Source organism: Apium graveolens, chromosome 2 (assembly GCF_009905375.1).
Source record: "Apium graveolens cultivar Ventura chromosome 2, ASM990537v1, whole genome shotgun sequence".
Taxonomy (NCBI): domain Eukaryota; kingdom Viridiplantae; phylum Streptophyta; class Magnoliopsida; order Apiales; family Apiaceae; genus Apium; species Apium graveolens.
In genome coordinates, this window is record NC_133648.1 from 285,442,571 (window position 1) to 285,458,636 (window position 16,066).

At 34.5% G+C, this 16,066-nt stretch overlaps 1 long non-coding RNA gene across 1 annotated transcript; it reads right to left on the reverse strand.

Moving 5' to 3' along the window:
* Nucleotides 1-5,900: 5,900 nt before the first annotated feature.
* LOC141706338 (uncharacterized) lies at nt 5,901-9,111 on the reverse strand. Its single transcript, XR_012568770.1, has 4 exons — nt 8,853-9,111; nt 8,505-8,784; nt 6,171-6,374; nt 5,901-6,077 (listed from the first exon to the last, which is right to left on the reverse strand). It is a non-coding gene; the product is annotated as an uncharacterized LOC141706338 (long non-coding RNA).
* Nucleotides 9,112-16,066: the final 6,955 nt, after the last annotated feature.

The window sequence follows — 16,066 nt, forward strand, 5'->3', positions numbered from 1 at the left end:
GTAGATTACAAATGTTAAAGTCATATTCATGATCGGCAAAAATGTTAAAGTTTAAGTACTAAAATTTTACCTTCATACTTATTGACGTTGGCACTGGACAAAATAATCACTATTTTATCATATGAGAGAGACTTTATAGCAGTTTCAAAAGTTGAAGCAAAATCACTGAAGAAGGTTACGTTTACTTCATTCCTGGTACAAATTTGTTTAATTTCTATTACTCAAAAAATATATCAAACTTAACATTGAGGCATATATCAACATGGAACTACTATATATTACCTCCCATCAGCCATAGTAAATTTCACATGTAATTTGCTAGTTTCATCTTTGGTACAGTAAGACCTGACGGATGAGGTATTTAACATTCTAACTACATCTGAAGACATTGAATTTTATATGAATAGCAATTAGATTATTTACTTTATATTCTTGCAGAATATATAATACTACAATGGTAAATATAGAAGCTAAATGCAGTTTAAATACCAATTAAAAAGCAATTATCATCACTTAAGAAGTTAGGAATGTCTTTCAAACCAAATAGATCAAACGAATAAGGTTTGAAAGTGCACAATTCCTCAGGTAACGCTTTCATTTCAGTTTGGTTGTCAAAGAAAATATGTTGGTCATTTCGCAAGCATCTGTTTTTCTCATCACCGTTATATCGACAGACTTTAAAATTTGATAATCGGTATAATTGTCATTCTTTAAGATCAGCCTCAAACCTAATAGCAATCTTCTCACTAATAAATGCATGGATCATGCAACCCTATATGAGAGCAATATTTATCAATATTTAAAAGTGGTTGAGCAACTATAAATTTGAAATAATAACTATATTGTTGTCATACCTGTGCATCATTAAAAATTATATTGAACCCACGAAACTCACTGGTTCTCCAATTGATACCTTTCCAAACAGCTTGTGCTCTAACACGAACATACCATATAATCTTATCAGTAGTCAGCTCCAACATAGTATGATATTGGTGACCCATTTATTTGAATCTATGAAGGAGCAAGTATTCAGGAAAGTGGGTTCTACAATTGGCAAAGAGTGACAACCTGGACAACAATGTTTAGACGTATATTTATAAAAAAGTGATCTCCTTGATTATCAAAATTACTTGTACTTGTATATAAATGAAGTGAATTTAGTTTATCTATAGTATTCCTTAGTGAAAACTAAGCATTACAAAATGAGAAATCTATGTTACAGAATAAATTCGTAACATCTCAGAATTATTTAGGAAGATGGAAATAATGTTTGACGAAAAAGGCAATAAATTTCCTAATTTATATTAATTTAATTTTAAATTTCTATCTATTTCCTAAATAAATCTTGTATATCATATTTTTGAAAAGTGTACAAAACTATTCAAAATTATTAGACAGGTTTTAAGTTAATTTAATAGAAAATGTGTTACGACCGACATTTTATGTAATATTATCTGTGGATTTTGTGTGATATTAAAGCCAAAAGTAAATATACTTAATGGTTGTACCTTGTGTGAATGAAAAAATTCTGCATTTTAAATTTGCTTCATGTAGTGTATGATTTTTCAAAGCAAGAGTTTATTTATTTCCCTTATTCTTGATTTATAAGGAATATTCTAAACCTCGGAGAAATTTTCTTTTAAAAGTTATTTTGTTCACAAATTTCGAAAGTGATTTTATAAAATTTCTAAAAATCCAAGTTATTTTATGGTATAAATTTTATAATTTTTGAACTTGTATTTTATTTTATAAAAATAAATCTTTACAAATTTTATTTGTTATAATTAGCAAATTATATAGAAGACCTTGCATGCAAATGACCCTTCTATTCTCTCAAAGGGCAAATAAGACCTTTCCAACCCCACTAACTCATTTGTTGATTACCAAATTACCACATTAGTCTTGCATGCAAAATGGCCTAACTTTAGTTAGAGGATATTTTTTGTACATTCTCACTTCCACTCATTATTTTGTCAACCAAAAAGAATAAAAATAAAATCAAAGTGAGAGAAGTCATTCCACTCACTCCACACTCCAACACACCACAATTTTTCTCTCCTCCCCCTCCCACCATTGCTCTCGGCCGAAGCATCATTCCCCTACCCCCCTTCCATTTTTCATTTCATTCTTCATCTTCCCAAGTGTAAATCTTCTACCGACATTCATCTTATATACTTTCCAAGAGTTTTGTGACTTGGAAGTTGAAGTTCCATGGATGCATGTGTAGTTCTTATGTGATCTCCAAAGAGAAACTCTTGATTCTTGTGAATTCAAGAGCTCTCTATGAGATATATTTTATATATGTGCTAACTAAGTGTTTTATGGAGATATCATGCTTTAAAATCCTTTGCATGCTACTGAAATTTCATTATATATTTATGTTTAGCCATGCATGCTAGTTTCAAGACATTAAAATGATGATCAACCATGCTTTTCATGCTACTCTTTTTGAAATCATGTTGCTATGTCAAAAAAATCTATAAATTCGAAATATGTGTGCTTAAAATAGATTGTTGCCACGATAAATTTCTTATTAATAGTTAAAAGAAGATATTTTTCATGATTATTAAGGATGAGTAATAGGTACAAGCCGAATTTGCAAGCATTTAAACTTTATGCCTGGCCGAAATCTTGTTATGTGTTTTCCATGAGTTGCATGTTGTTGATTCTTGGGCATGGATGATCTCCCCTTCTGTTGAGGCACTATTTTAGGACATTAAGACACTAGGTTTTCTTTGGAAAGAGTTGGATGCTTGGTTATTAAGTGGGAGTTAAGGTGGAAAGGGAATAGTTAGTGTTTTTTATTTTTCCAGATTTGATGCACTAGTTATGGGGAAGTTCTGAATGAGCATTTGTTGTGCACTTTGAGGACCAAGCCACCAGAAACTAGCATTATGAGTATATAAAAGGTTTTAGGTGTTTGTTGAAGGTTTACAAGTCGTTTGGTTAGGTGCACAAGTGAAATCATAAAATCTGTCCAGCAGGGGACAGTTTTGTTGCAACTTAGAAATAGGAAGTTTTGACCATGTCATGGGTAGACCCTCATTAGGCCATGTTGGGCCTTAGTTAGCGGGAGTGTCAGAGGAGTTTTTCCAGCCATATTTCATAGGATTTTAGTTAGAACCATGTGTCTCAAGTTAATTCAAGTCAGGGCGTTTTCTGCCCAGAAAAATAGGGGAACCATGGACTTTAAGCTTAGGCCCAAGGAGGCCCAAGCTAGGCCCTTGAGCCACATCAAGTTTGGGAGATGCCTTATGGTCAGAAGAGTCTATTGTAAAAGTTTTGGAGGTAAACTTGTAGTTTAAGAGTGTCTAATACACACAAGAAACCATAGATGTCATTCGGAAATTTACTCCAGTGAGCACTTTCACTTATCACATAGTTTTAGAACACTTAGGAGTGAGATCTAGGTTGACCACTATGGTTCCAAGATATTATAAAGCCAGTAGAGTAAAAGGCCCAAGTGAGGGTCAATAGGTTTTGGATAGTTAAGTAAAGGCACATTGAGTAAGGAAGCCAAAATTTGGGAACTTTGTCTAGTTTAGCGACCAAGTGACTTAAGTTGGGGATCGAGATCATCCAAGCCTAGTGTTGCATTTTGGTGTGTGTGATATTATTTGGTATTAAAATATGATATGTGAGTATATGTGGCTATGTGTACAATTATATTTATAAGGTGAATATAAATTGCGTGCATATAGGCCTAAGTGCCATTTGTGTTGTAAATAGGTTAAGTTGGTGAGAATATATTATAATGAGGATTATTATTATTTATGTAGGATCTCGAGACGAGGGTAAACTTGCCATAAAGGTCGAGTGAAGCTTCCAGTTGCTCCTACCAGCCAGACCAGTCCAGCCTTTCTCAAGGCAAGTGATTCAACCTGTCTTTTGTACTCACTGCAAATGTGTAACAATTAGTTCATATATATTGATGCGATTATCCTGAGTCATTTTGTTATACTTGAACCAAGTGATTCTTAAGTCTATCTTTGAACTATATAGAAATGCCATGAACCCTCAAGTACGTATTGCAAGTAGATTAAAGGTCTTGTCACGTTAGTATATTAAAGTAATTGGAATGCCATGATAAAATAAAGAGTTGTTATAATACTTGATTGATCCTCTTGATTAACATGCTAATGATTCCTAAAGTATTGATATCTTACCCTGATGCTTGAACCCCTATAGAAACTTTACCTTGATACCTAAAAGCCAGATATTCATCAAAGTTGTCCATAATTGATTGATACCCCTCTTTCTTACCCTAAAGTTTGACAATCCTGATATACCTTGAGCTAAAGATCATTTCTTCATACCTTAACACCCTTAGTATTCATGAAGCTTATCTTCTTGATGTTCTAGCACTTGTACCTTGTCGAAAACCATTGCTTTAAGCCTAGTTGGCATTACTCTTTCATAATATCCAATAGCCTTGCTAAATTTCCTTGTCCAAGTTCTTGTATATGAAAACCTTTCAGTTACCCTAATAGAGTAAAGTCTAGTGGATCATGGCCTTAAGATTTTGTGACATATTTCCAGTATTTCAAGTTGATCTATAATCCCTTGATAAAAAATGTTTACTACTTAAGAGATTTTGTTATAAATCGGCATCAGTTTTTGAAATGATTAAAATGTGGATTTTCAGTCCCAAAGGGGGATAAATGTTTTCTTTGAATAGTGGATCTGGACTGAGACGCGAGTCCTTTCCACACTATTATTGTAGGCTTAAAAGTTGCCTAGGGATCCCATTAATGTTTTAGAACCCAGCGAGGTTTGGGATTACTTCGCGGCTGATCACCGGCTGTAATTCGTAGCGTCATAAAATGATTTTTATTAAGATATGATTTTGAAAATGTTTTGATACAAGCAAATGATGCCATCACCCAAAAATTTCATATCTGATTATTATTAGTTATATCTTCACATTGTCATTCTTTAATATATATCTCGATTTATGTTTTGTATCGTATTGTTTAGCACTTGTTGAGCATTTGGCTCACTCCTTACTTTACTCTAATATTACAGCTAGCAGCTATGGTTAGATTCCAGCAGACAGCGCGTAAGACCTGTGACGCTGATGCGTATGTCCTAAGGTAGAATAAGAGATAGTTTTGTGTGAGGACTCGATTTTAAAATCAGTTGTAATAGATGGTAATGTTGGGCTGTTCCAAACCCTAAACTGTAAGATCTTGGATTCAGTTATGTTTACTTTCTTCTAAATATTGTAATAATTATATTTATTTTGTTTGTTAAGTTGGGGGTGTGACAAAATGAAATTTATTACAGGTGTATACCTATAGGTTTTTTAATTATTATGAATAGGTTTGTGACAACAAATTGTATACTTTGCCTTGCTCCATCTCTGCATTTCATGACAACATATGACACATAACACCTACAAAGTAGGAATACTGCCAATATGAAGTAGAGGCTATAGAAAGTATGGCTTTGACATAAAGTAAATTATAGTACATGGAAATCTACATAAAAGATTTACTTACTGGTGGGAAACTATGAGTGGTGAAAGTAGTTGGAAAATAATGAGTGAGCATAGAACAAACCTAACTATTTGGTTAAAATTTTACAATATCTCGCAGAGAGTTGATTTGCAACCTTGGCAAAACCGTAGGGAATAATAGGTCTGGTATTGAAAATGTAAAATGTAACCATGTATGGTAAATATTATAACTTGTATTCAGAAACTTATTCTTTAATGGTTTTTGAAATACAGTGTTTTTTTTCAATTTCAATTCCTTCAGGTTTAAACCAAATAAATATTATAAATTACAGAACCTTTTTTAAGTATACCAGGATTGATTAGTAGTTTTATAATGACCTGACAGTTAGAATCTTAAGTTAAATTTCTTAAGTATATGAATAGAAAACATGGAAAAGGATAATTTGTTGATGGTCATTTTCACAAATGTGAAAGTTACAAAGTCAAAGCTAATACAAAATTAAAATAATAAGATTCACAAAATACATTGATTAAAGATAGATTAGGATATGTTGAGGAAAAACACGGGACTCAGTTCTGTGTTGGGAGCCATACTTCAGCACCATGGACATTTCGAAACCTGCACATCATAGAGTGATTAAACGACAACAGTATAAAATAAGAAAACGGGATTACAATCACCAATAACAGATAATCACTACGGTATTGGTACCTTCTTCTTATATTCTTTATCCTATTCATGTTTGGGTTAATGTGGAACCGTGTGGCAGCTACATTGGTCAAATATGTTAAATGGTTCAATATAAGAACTTTAGCAGATTGGATGACAATTACCACCGGTTGTTCATTTTCTTCATGAAATGCAGTTTGAAATGACAAAGCTAATTCATCCCAAATCATGACATTGATAAAGAACCTGTAAAGAAGAATTTAAGTATTATATATTACAGCACGTCGTTCAATATAATGAATGTGACTACCGGGAATGATGTTATTGTTGGAATTTAATTCTATATTCATATGTTTATTTATTTATTTAGATAATGTTTTGGTTTTAGTTTAATAATTCAAGCATGCAAACGTGCATGTATGCAAGTTTGTTTTGTTGCAGAGCCCGAGTCTTTCTGCAGGTTCTCAGCTTTTCTAGGCAAATATAAGCACGTTAGAGTTATTGAGATTAGATAGGAGATTAGTTGCTTATTTATAGGAACTACCTTTATGTATTAATGTCAAGAGAGAATAAAAGAGTTTCTTTTCTCTTCATAAATTAAAACTCTCCGGTTTATATATATATACAGCGTGTCTATCTATTTGTGTTTATTAGTTCTTGTTTCAACAGTGGTATCCGAGCCTGGTGTTCAGTTTCTTTTATGCCCAAATATCAACCTAAACACACAAGCGAAACCACTATGCAAACGTCCAAGGCAAAGGAAGGTGTTGTGGGTTTGAGCTATCCCATGTTAACGAGAAGCAATTACACAACTTGGTCCCTAAAGATGAAAGTGTTCATGAAGGCGCAAGGAGTATGGGGTGCAATCGAACAAAAGGATCCCAAAGTAACCGTGGATGAAAGAACGGTGCAGGTGGCCCTTGCTGCGATATATCAAGGTCTGCCAGAGGATATTTTGTTGACCATTGCTGAGAAAGAAACTGCCAAGGAAGCTTGGGAGGCCATTAAAACGATGTGTGTGGGAGCAGAGCGAGTGAAGGAGGCAAAGGTGCAGACATTAAAGGGAGAATTCGAGTCTCTCATGATGAAAGACTCAGAGAAGATAGAAGATTTCTGCTTGAAACTGAGTGGCATTATGACTAACATTCGAGTTCTGGGAGAAGTTATGGAAGAATCCAGTGTTGTAAGGAAGATTCTACGTGCTGTGCCAGATAAGTTCCTCCAAATAGCTTCAAACATTGAACAATTTGGAGATGTTAAAGCCATGTCAGTTGAAGAACTGGTGGGACGTCTCAAGGCCCATGAAGAAAGAATGAAAGGTAGGAGTGAACAAAGTGAGCAACAACAGCTTCTCTTAGCTAAGAAATGGAAGGGCAGACTGGACAAGAGCAAGATAAAATGTTTCAATTGCAACATTTATGGTCACTTCGCCTCAGAGTGTGACAAACCTCGACGAAAGAAAGAACACTGTCAAGAAGCAAATCTAGCACAGTTTCATGACGACGAACCAGCATTGTTGTAGAGGCCATATGGGCCAACAAAGACAAGCCATAAGGGCTTGTGAATAAAAGCCATAAGGGCTGTGAAATGAATGCCATATGGGCAGGAAATAAATTGTCAGACGGGCAAACAAGGAATCCAAAAGGAGCTGTGATCAGTGGTGCCATATGGGCACAGAAAGGCCACACGGGCTGGATCAATGTATTTGCCATACGGGCATGAAGAAGCTGTTTCAGTTCAAGGCATGCCATACGAGTAGCTGAAGAATTGATAGATGAATATAGAATTAAGGAGGAGATTGTTGGAATTTAATTCTATATTCATATGTTTATTTATTTATTTAGATAATGTTTTGGTTTTAGTTTAATAATTCAAGCATGCAAACGTGCATGTATGCAAGTTTGTTTTGTTGCAGAGCCCGAGTCTTTCTGCAGGTTCTCAGCTTTTCTAGGCAAATATAAGCACGTTAGAGTTATTGAGATTAGATAGGAGATTAGTTGCTTATTTATAGGAACTACCTTTATGTATTTATCTATTTATATCAGCCATGTACTCATTTTAATGTCAAGAGAGAATAAAAGAGTTTCTTTTCTCTTCATAAATTAAAACTCTCCGGTTTATATATATATACAGCGTGTCTATCTATTTGTGTTTATTAGTTCTTGTTTCAACAGTTATTTAAACATCTAGTACTTGGTCAATTCGCACAGCTCGAAACACAAATACCTCACACCCATATTGTTTCGGTTGGCGTACTCACGAATTGGTTGGATTGATTGAACCACACCTATAACGTCTGTAATAGAATGGAAATATAGAATTTGTAGGTTTGGTATTAAGAAATGGAAAACAGATATTGCTTCATAGAAGGTGTACCTATGAGATAACTTGGTTGCTCATTTAGATCAAAAATCACGTCCAGTGTAGTGAACTTCCATACATGCGTGGAAATAAGGGGATGAGCACCATCAAGTCTTCTTATATTAGTCGTAATTGTGAAAGCAACATGCATAGTATGTTTGAAACATATGTCAATGACATTAATCATGTCATTCCTCACTTGAAAATTCTCAAATGAGTATGTGTCGCCTTCGACAATCTGATCATCGAACTGAGACATTATTTGACTACCTATCCACACATGTATTCTCGCATCCTGCAGTATAATATCTGGTATTAAGAAAAATTGACTTTAGTGTTTAAGAATATTATGAAATAACTCACATTTTCATCAACCAAGATCAAGTATAATCCAGTAACTTGGCCGGTATGCCGATGAACTTTCCTCCATTTCGTTGACACTCTTGCTTTTATTTGCCAATCTTCTTTTACATTCGGTTCCAATTCTTCAAGACTGTTATAGTTATTCAAGGCCACAGAGACCTATTTTTCCAAATTATGTAGAAAATATGGTTTCTTCTGTATGATTTTATAAAAGGAAGAAAGTTCATGGAAAATGTTAACCCAATCTTGTTTCATATGCTTTTTTTTCTAACACATTAGGGTCAGAACATGGTTGATAGATTATGTTTGATTCTAATATATAAAAATTACATTTAAACTATAAAAAATAAATTTAGAATACATTTTTTTACATCACATTTATAATTTGTTACATTTGAAAAAGATATTGTTAGAATATTGCAATGTATTACAATTCTTATAATATTAATTTGGTGGCATTATGTACCCTGTATAAGGTGCGTTTTTCAATTTATATTAGGTTAATAACTTATATTTCTATTTTTAAAAAAACATAAAATATTCATATCCCGTGTTTTTTATAAAATATTTTATATATTCAATTTCTCAATAAATATTACACACATCTACATTTTATGTATCATTCGGATCTAAACAGTTGTACCTTAACAGGCTAAAGTTTTGGTCTCATATGCAATATTAATCATCAATAAAATGTCCGGATATCTCGGTAACAGACTTAAATTTGTGCAATTGTTAAAGAATAAAAACTCTATTGCCCAACATGAATAATATCACAGATGTGTAGAAATAGCCTTTCAATGAATTATAATAGAGGAATATAAAATTACTACAGGAATAACATTAAGTCGCATAATTCATGTCATACCACCCAAATTTTTTTTACTTAGATATTGCCATCACATAACTTAATATCCATAATTACTTAAAGAAACGTCATAAAAAGATTCATTATGGATCCAGAGCCTTTAATAGCTACATAAACTTCATCTCTTCACGAATCATTCGACCTTCAACCCTTAACTTTCCTATCACTTTAGACAACATCTCAACATGTTTCACAAAGTTGATACAGAACTCTTTATGGTTACGGTTCATTTTGATCACCTTCTCCATCATTATAGTTGTGTTCACATTATAGTTGGTCATCGACTTCTCAAGAACCTCACGTGGATCTTCCTGATAGTTGTTAATTTGCTGCATTATGTCTTCATCGTCCGAATTGCTGGAGTCAGAGGTCATGTGAAGATCATATAAAAGGATAAAAGTTAAAGAGCTTGCATGTTTGAAACTATGACAAAGGACTATTACAAAATAACACTGTTACTACAGAGACCTTTTGACACATTGTTCTAGATCCAAATACATACAAAAATTCAATAAAGATTACATATTTGTAAAGACTATAATATAATAAAAGCTAAGCTTTGGATACTTGGGTACAGAGGGTGAGGCCATGGTTGGAACAGATATTCTTCAAAGAGTATATGAAAGAGTATATTGCTGCCAAAAGAAAAGTTGCAGTGTTGTAGTTGTCAACTACACAGCTAAGTGCCTATATATACAGGATCACATGTGGAATAGTAACCGGATGCAGGAAGTAATATATAGTATTATACATTGGACATAAAGGGTGCATAAATATCAATGTTAATGGGAGATGTGGAGTCACTGCGTCTTTACTTTACTTTAATTTACTTTACCGTGTACACAGTCTACCCTATACCTAGTTAACCTATTTGTAGGATATTTACTGCATGAGTGCACGCGGGTCCAAATTTTAGTCAGCATCTCGCAAATTTAATTTGTAATTTTAAAATAAAGAAAGCATACATGGAAATTTTTTATTAAAAAATCTTTTTCTTGTTTTTCACGAAAAAATTAACCAATTTAAGAGAATTTTTTAAATTTATTCTAGTTATTCTAGTTATTATAGTTAGCAACATAAAATTAATTTATTCTAGTCATTCTAGTACTAATTATTTAATTCTAGTTAGCAACAATAAATGCATCGACAACTACACTTCGACTTACCCGCATAACATATATCGGCATTGTAAGTTACGTGGTTTTTGTGAATATATTTAAATGCATATTCCTTCATAAAATTTAACTACCTTATCAGAATTAAAATTAATAAAATATTCCTTAAAATTAGTAATATAGTACATTCGAGATCGTGTATACATGTCACGACAAATAAATAAGACTATCTCATTATATAGTATAAGATAAACTAAACCAATTATATCATTTTCAATATAGGCCGACATTTACATATATGTACCTTGCTATTGTCCATTATAATTCCAGTACTGACCGGCTATAACTTGGATAAATGCGTTTATGGTTTTAGCAAAAGGACTTATTACTTTTTCAACTTAATATCTCAATTTGTACAAATATTATTAGCGTAATAAAATGGTTCGTGGTATTAAGGTTTTTTAATATTAACAAAAAAGTACAATATAGGTAATAATGCATCTTGGTTTAACTTATATAATATTTTCAGAATAAAAAACTTAAATTAAATACATCTCGGTAATATATTATTTTAGAAAATGCATGTTTTTTAGACCAAAGAAATATATATGAAACTTTAAATACATAAAGTTGAAATTGGTTGAAAAAGTTGATATTACATTACGTTAATCCAATAGGGATATATATTTGCAACTTTCAATAAGAACAGTTGATATATAGGGACATAAAGCCCGGCAAAATCTAAAGTTCTACTCTCAGGTTTAAAACAATACAAACATTACATCACACATTTAAATTACCTTTCATAGTATTAATCGTTGGGTTTTGTGGAGTCTATTAATTAAGCCCATGAAAATAGACTATTCAGATTCAGATTAGTTTATGGATTAGTCTACTTTTCAGATTTGGACTGTAATTTTGATTGATGCCTAGTTTCTTCTCTTATAAATACTCATGTAATTGTAAAATTATAACACAACAAATTGTGAGAGATCAATATAAAATTAGTGCGGCTTGTGGAGTAGGAATTTCCGAACCACGTAAATCTTTGTCTTGTGTGATTGTCGTTTATTTTCTTATTCTTGTTTATTCGCTTTGGGTTTTGCTTTCGTTGTTGTATACTCAACAACTGGTATCAGAGCCTAGGTTTTCAGGCGAGTGGGAGCGATGACAGAAGACGGGAAGGTAAAGATCGATAAATTTGATGGCAAAGATTATGGGTTTTGGAAGATGCAGATTGAGGATTATTTGTATCAGAAAAACTACATGAACCGATGGAAGAGAAGAAACCAACTGCAATGAAGGATGAAGACTGGAAGCTTTTGGACTGGCAGGCTCTGGGGGTTGTCAGGTTGACTTTGGCGAAGAACGTTGCTTACAATATCGTCAAGGAAACAACAACTTATGGTTTGATCAAGGCTTTGTCAAACATGTATGAGAAGCCGTCTGCTTCAAATAAGGTGTATTTGATTCGCTTGTTAGTTGCCACTAGATTGAATGAATGAGATTGTGTTGCTGATCATGTGAACGAATTTAATTCCATCCTGGAAAGATTGGCATCGGTGGATATTAAATTCGATGATGAAGTACAAGCCTTGTTGTTGGCATCCTCATTACCAGACAGTTGGTCGAGATTTGTCACTGCTATTAGTAATTCATCTGGAAGCGGTAAGATGACTTTTGATGGAGTTCGAGATTCGATTCTTGGAGAAGATATTCGTAGGAGAAACTCAGGAGAGTCGTCAGGTTCCTTGTTGAGTGCTGAGAGTAGAGGCAGAAAGTTCGAAAAGGGGCAGAATGAGGGGCGTAGCAGATCGAAGTCACAGAAGAGAGGACAATCCAAAGATCGTAAGGATATTATTTGTTGGAATTATCAGAAGAAGGGTCACTTCAGGAATCAGTGCACGGCTCCCGCGGCTCCAAAAGGAAAGAGTAAAGAGGATAATTCAGCTAACGTAGTTGAAGAAGTGGAGGATGACGATACTTTGATTTGTTGTGTTGAATGTTCGGTTGAATTATGGGTTATGGATTCGTGCATCATTCCATGCTACCCCTTGCAAGGATTTAATGTTAAATTTCAGAGTTGGAAATTTTGGTAAAGTTCGTCTTGCTGATGATGAGACTTTGGATATTGCGGGCATGGGAGATATTAATCTCAGAACCTCTTTAGGAACTAGCTGGACGTTGAAAGATGTAAGGTACATTCCTGGATTGAAGAAGATGTTGTTATCTGTGGGTCAGTTAGATAAGGAAGGGTATCGAGTTACTTTTGGAGATGGACAGTGGAAGGTTATAAAGGGGAATCTAGTCATTGCTCGTGGAGAGAAAAAAGGGGACTTTATACATTATTGAACAATCTAGCTATGAAGCAAATGCAGTTAGTGATGAGATTGAGTCTTCAAATTTATGGCACCAAAGGCTTGGTCATATGAGTGAAAAAGGTGTGAAGCTGTTAACTTCGAAGGGGAAGATTCCAGAGTTGAAGAATGTGGAAGTTGGATTCTGTGAGCCATGTGTTCTTGGAAAGCAGAAACGTGTTACTTTTGCAAAATCAGGGAGGACCCCCAAAGCTAAGAAGTTAGAGCTAGTTCATACAGATGTATATGGTCCAACAACAGTTGCATCGTTGGGTGGATCTCTCTACTATGTCACTTTCGTTGATGATTCCACTAGAAAGGTATGGGTTTATTTTTTGAAGAATAAATCAGATGTGTTTGCTACTTTCAAGAAGTGGAAGACTGAAGTTGAAAATCAGACCAGTTTAAAAGTGAAAAGATTGATGTCAGATAATGGAGGTGAATACAGTAGTGATGAGTTTAAAAGTTATTGCGCCGAATTTGGGATTAGAATGATTAAAACTATTCCAGAGACACCACAACAGAATGGTGTTGCAGAGCGCATGAATAGAACCTTGAATAAGAGGGCCAAGAGTATGAGATTACATGCAGGGTTGCCAAAGATGTTTTGGGCTGATGCAGTTAGTACAGCTACGTATCTCATAAATAAAGGACCTTCAAGTCCTTTGGGGTTCAAGATTCCTGAAGAAGAGTGGCAGGAAAAATAGGTAAATCTTTCACACTTGCGAGTTTTTGGTTGTGTTTCATATATGCGTGTTAAAGAATCCGACGGGGACAAGCTTGATCCGAAAGCAAAGAAGTATATCTTCATTGGTTATGGCTCAGATGATATGGGTTACCATTTCTGGGATGAACTGACTAAGAAGGTCTTTAGAAGTAGAGATGTTACTTTTAATGAGAATGCAGTGTATAAGGATAAGCTTGTAGTCGATTCTGAGTTTACAAAGGAACAACCTGAGAAAGAGAATGCAGTGCTTGAAGATATTACAGAAACAGATCTTGCAGGAAATAGTGGGAGTTCGGAGAATGTTGATGACAGGGTTCCAGTAACTCCACAGACTGAGGTAAGAAAATCTAGCAGAAGTGTGAGGCCACTACAAAGATATTCTCCTTTAGCATATTATATGTTATTGACCGAGGACGGGGAGCCTCAGTGTTATTCAAAGGCAGTACAAGTGGATGATTTAGTTCAGTGGAAATCAGCCATGGATGAGGAGATGAGTTCTCTTGAGAAGAATGAGACTTGGTCTTTAACAGAGTTACCAGCAGGAAATAAGGCTTTACAAAATAAGTGGTGTTCAGGATCAAAGAAGAATATGATTGCAGCAAGAGATACAAGGCAAGGTTAGTAGTCAAGGGTTATCAACAGAAAAAAGGGTATTGACTATATCGATATATTTTCTCCCGTTGTTAAGATGACTACAGTTAGAATTGTGATAAGTATTGTGGCTGCAGAAAAGTTACATCTAGAGCAACTAGATATTAAGACTGCGTTCTCACATGGTGATCTTGAGAAAGACATCTACATGGTTCAGCCAGAGGGATTTCAGGTAGCTGGGAAAGAAAACCTTGTTTGCAAGCTTATAAAAAGCTTTTATGGTTTAAAGCAGGCACCGAGACAATGGTACTTGAAGTTTGACAGCTTTATGATGAAGAATGGGTACACGAGGAGTGCTATGGATCATTGTTGTTACTTTAAACAGTTTGATTCATCTTATAGCATATTTTTGTTGTAAGTTGATGATATGTTCATAGCAAGATCAAATATGAGGGAAATCAATAGGTTAAAGAGACAGATGTTTGAGGAGTTTGAGATGAAGGATATGGGTGCAGCAAAACAAATACTTGGTATGAGCATCATAAGGGATAGAACTGAAGGTACTTTAAAATTATCTCAAGAGAAGTATGTTGAGAAATTGTTACAGAAATTCAGTGTCCAGGATGCGAAGAGACCGTTGGCGAGTCGCTTTAATCTCACAAAGAAGTAATCACCTAAAACGGATGAAGGCAAGAAAGATATAGCTAAAGTTGCTTATACATCTGCAGTTGGCAGTTTAATGTATGTTATGGTGTGTACAAGGCTAGACATTTCTCATGCAGTGGGAGTTGTTAGCAGATTTATGTCTAATCCAGGAAGAGAGCATTGGGAAGCAGTCAAGTGGTTGTTACGCTACTTGAAAGGCACATCCAAGGTTGCACTATGTTTCAGTAAAAAAAATGTTATCTAGGAAGGGTTCTCCGATGCAGATTTTGGTGGATGTTTGGACACAAGAAAAAGTACAACTGGTTATATTTTCACTTTGGGTGGCATCGCAGTTAGTTAGATGTCTCGACTTCAAAAGAGTGTTGCTCTTTGAACCACAGAAGCAGAATATATGGCTATCTCTGAAGCTAGCAAGGAGATGATTTGGTTGAAGATTTTTCTTGAGGAGTTGGGAAAGAAACAGGCGGACAGTGCTTTGTATAGAGACAGTCAGAGTGCTTATCATCTTGTGAAGAATCCTATGTTTTATGCTAGGACGAAGCATATTCAGCTGAGATATCACTTTATAAGAGAGTTGATAAACAATGGTACTTTGTCCTTGAGGAAAATCCTTGGTTCAAAGAGTCCTGCAGATATGTTGACTAAGGTGGTTACGAATGAAAAGTTGAAGCTTTGCGTAGCTTCAACTGGCCTTCAGAATTGATTGATGAGAAGGCGCTGCACTAGTTAGAGTTATTGATTGAAGAATTGATTTTACTAGACTTACAAGAGTGAAGTGAAGATTGGCCAGACTCCAAGTGGGAGATTGTTGGGTTTTGTGGAGTCTATTAATTAAGCCCATGAAATTAGACTATTCAGATTCATATTCAGATTAGTTTATGGATTAGTCT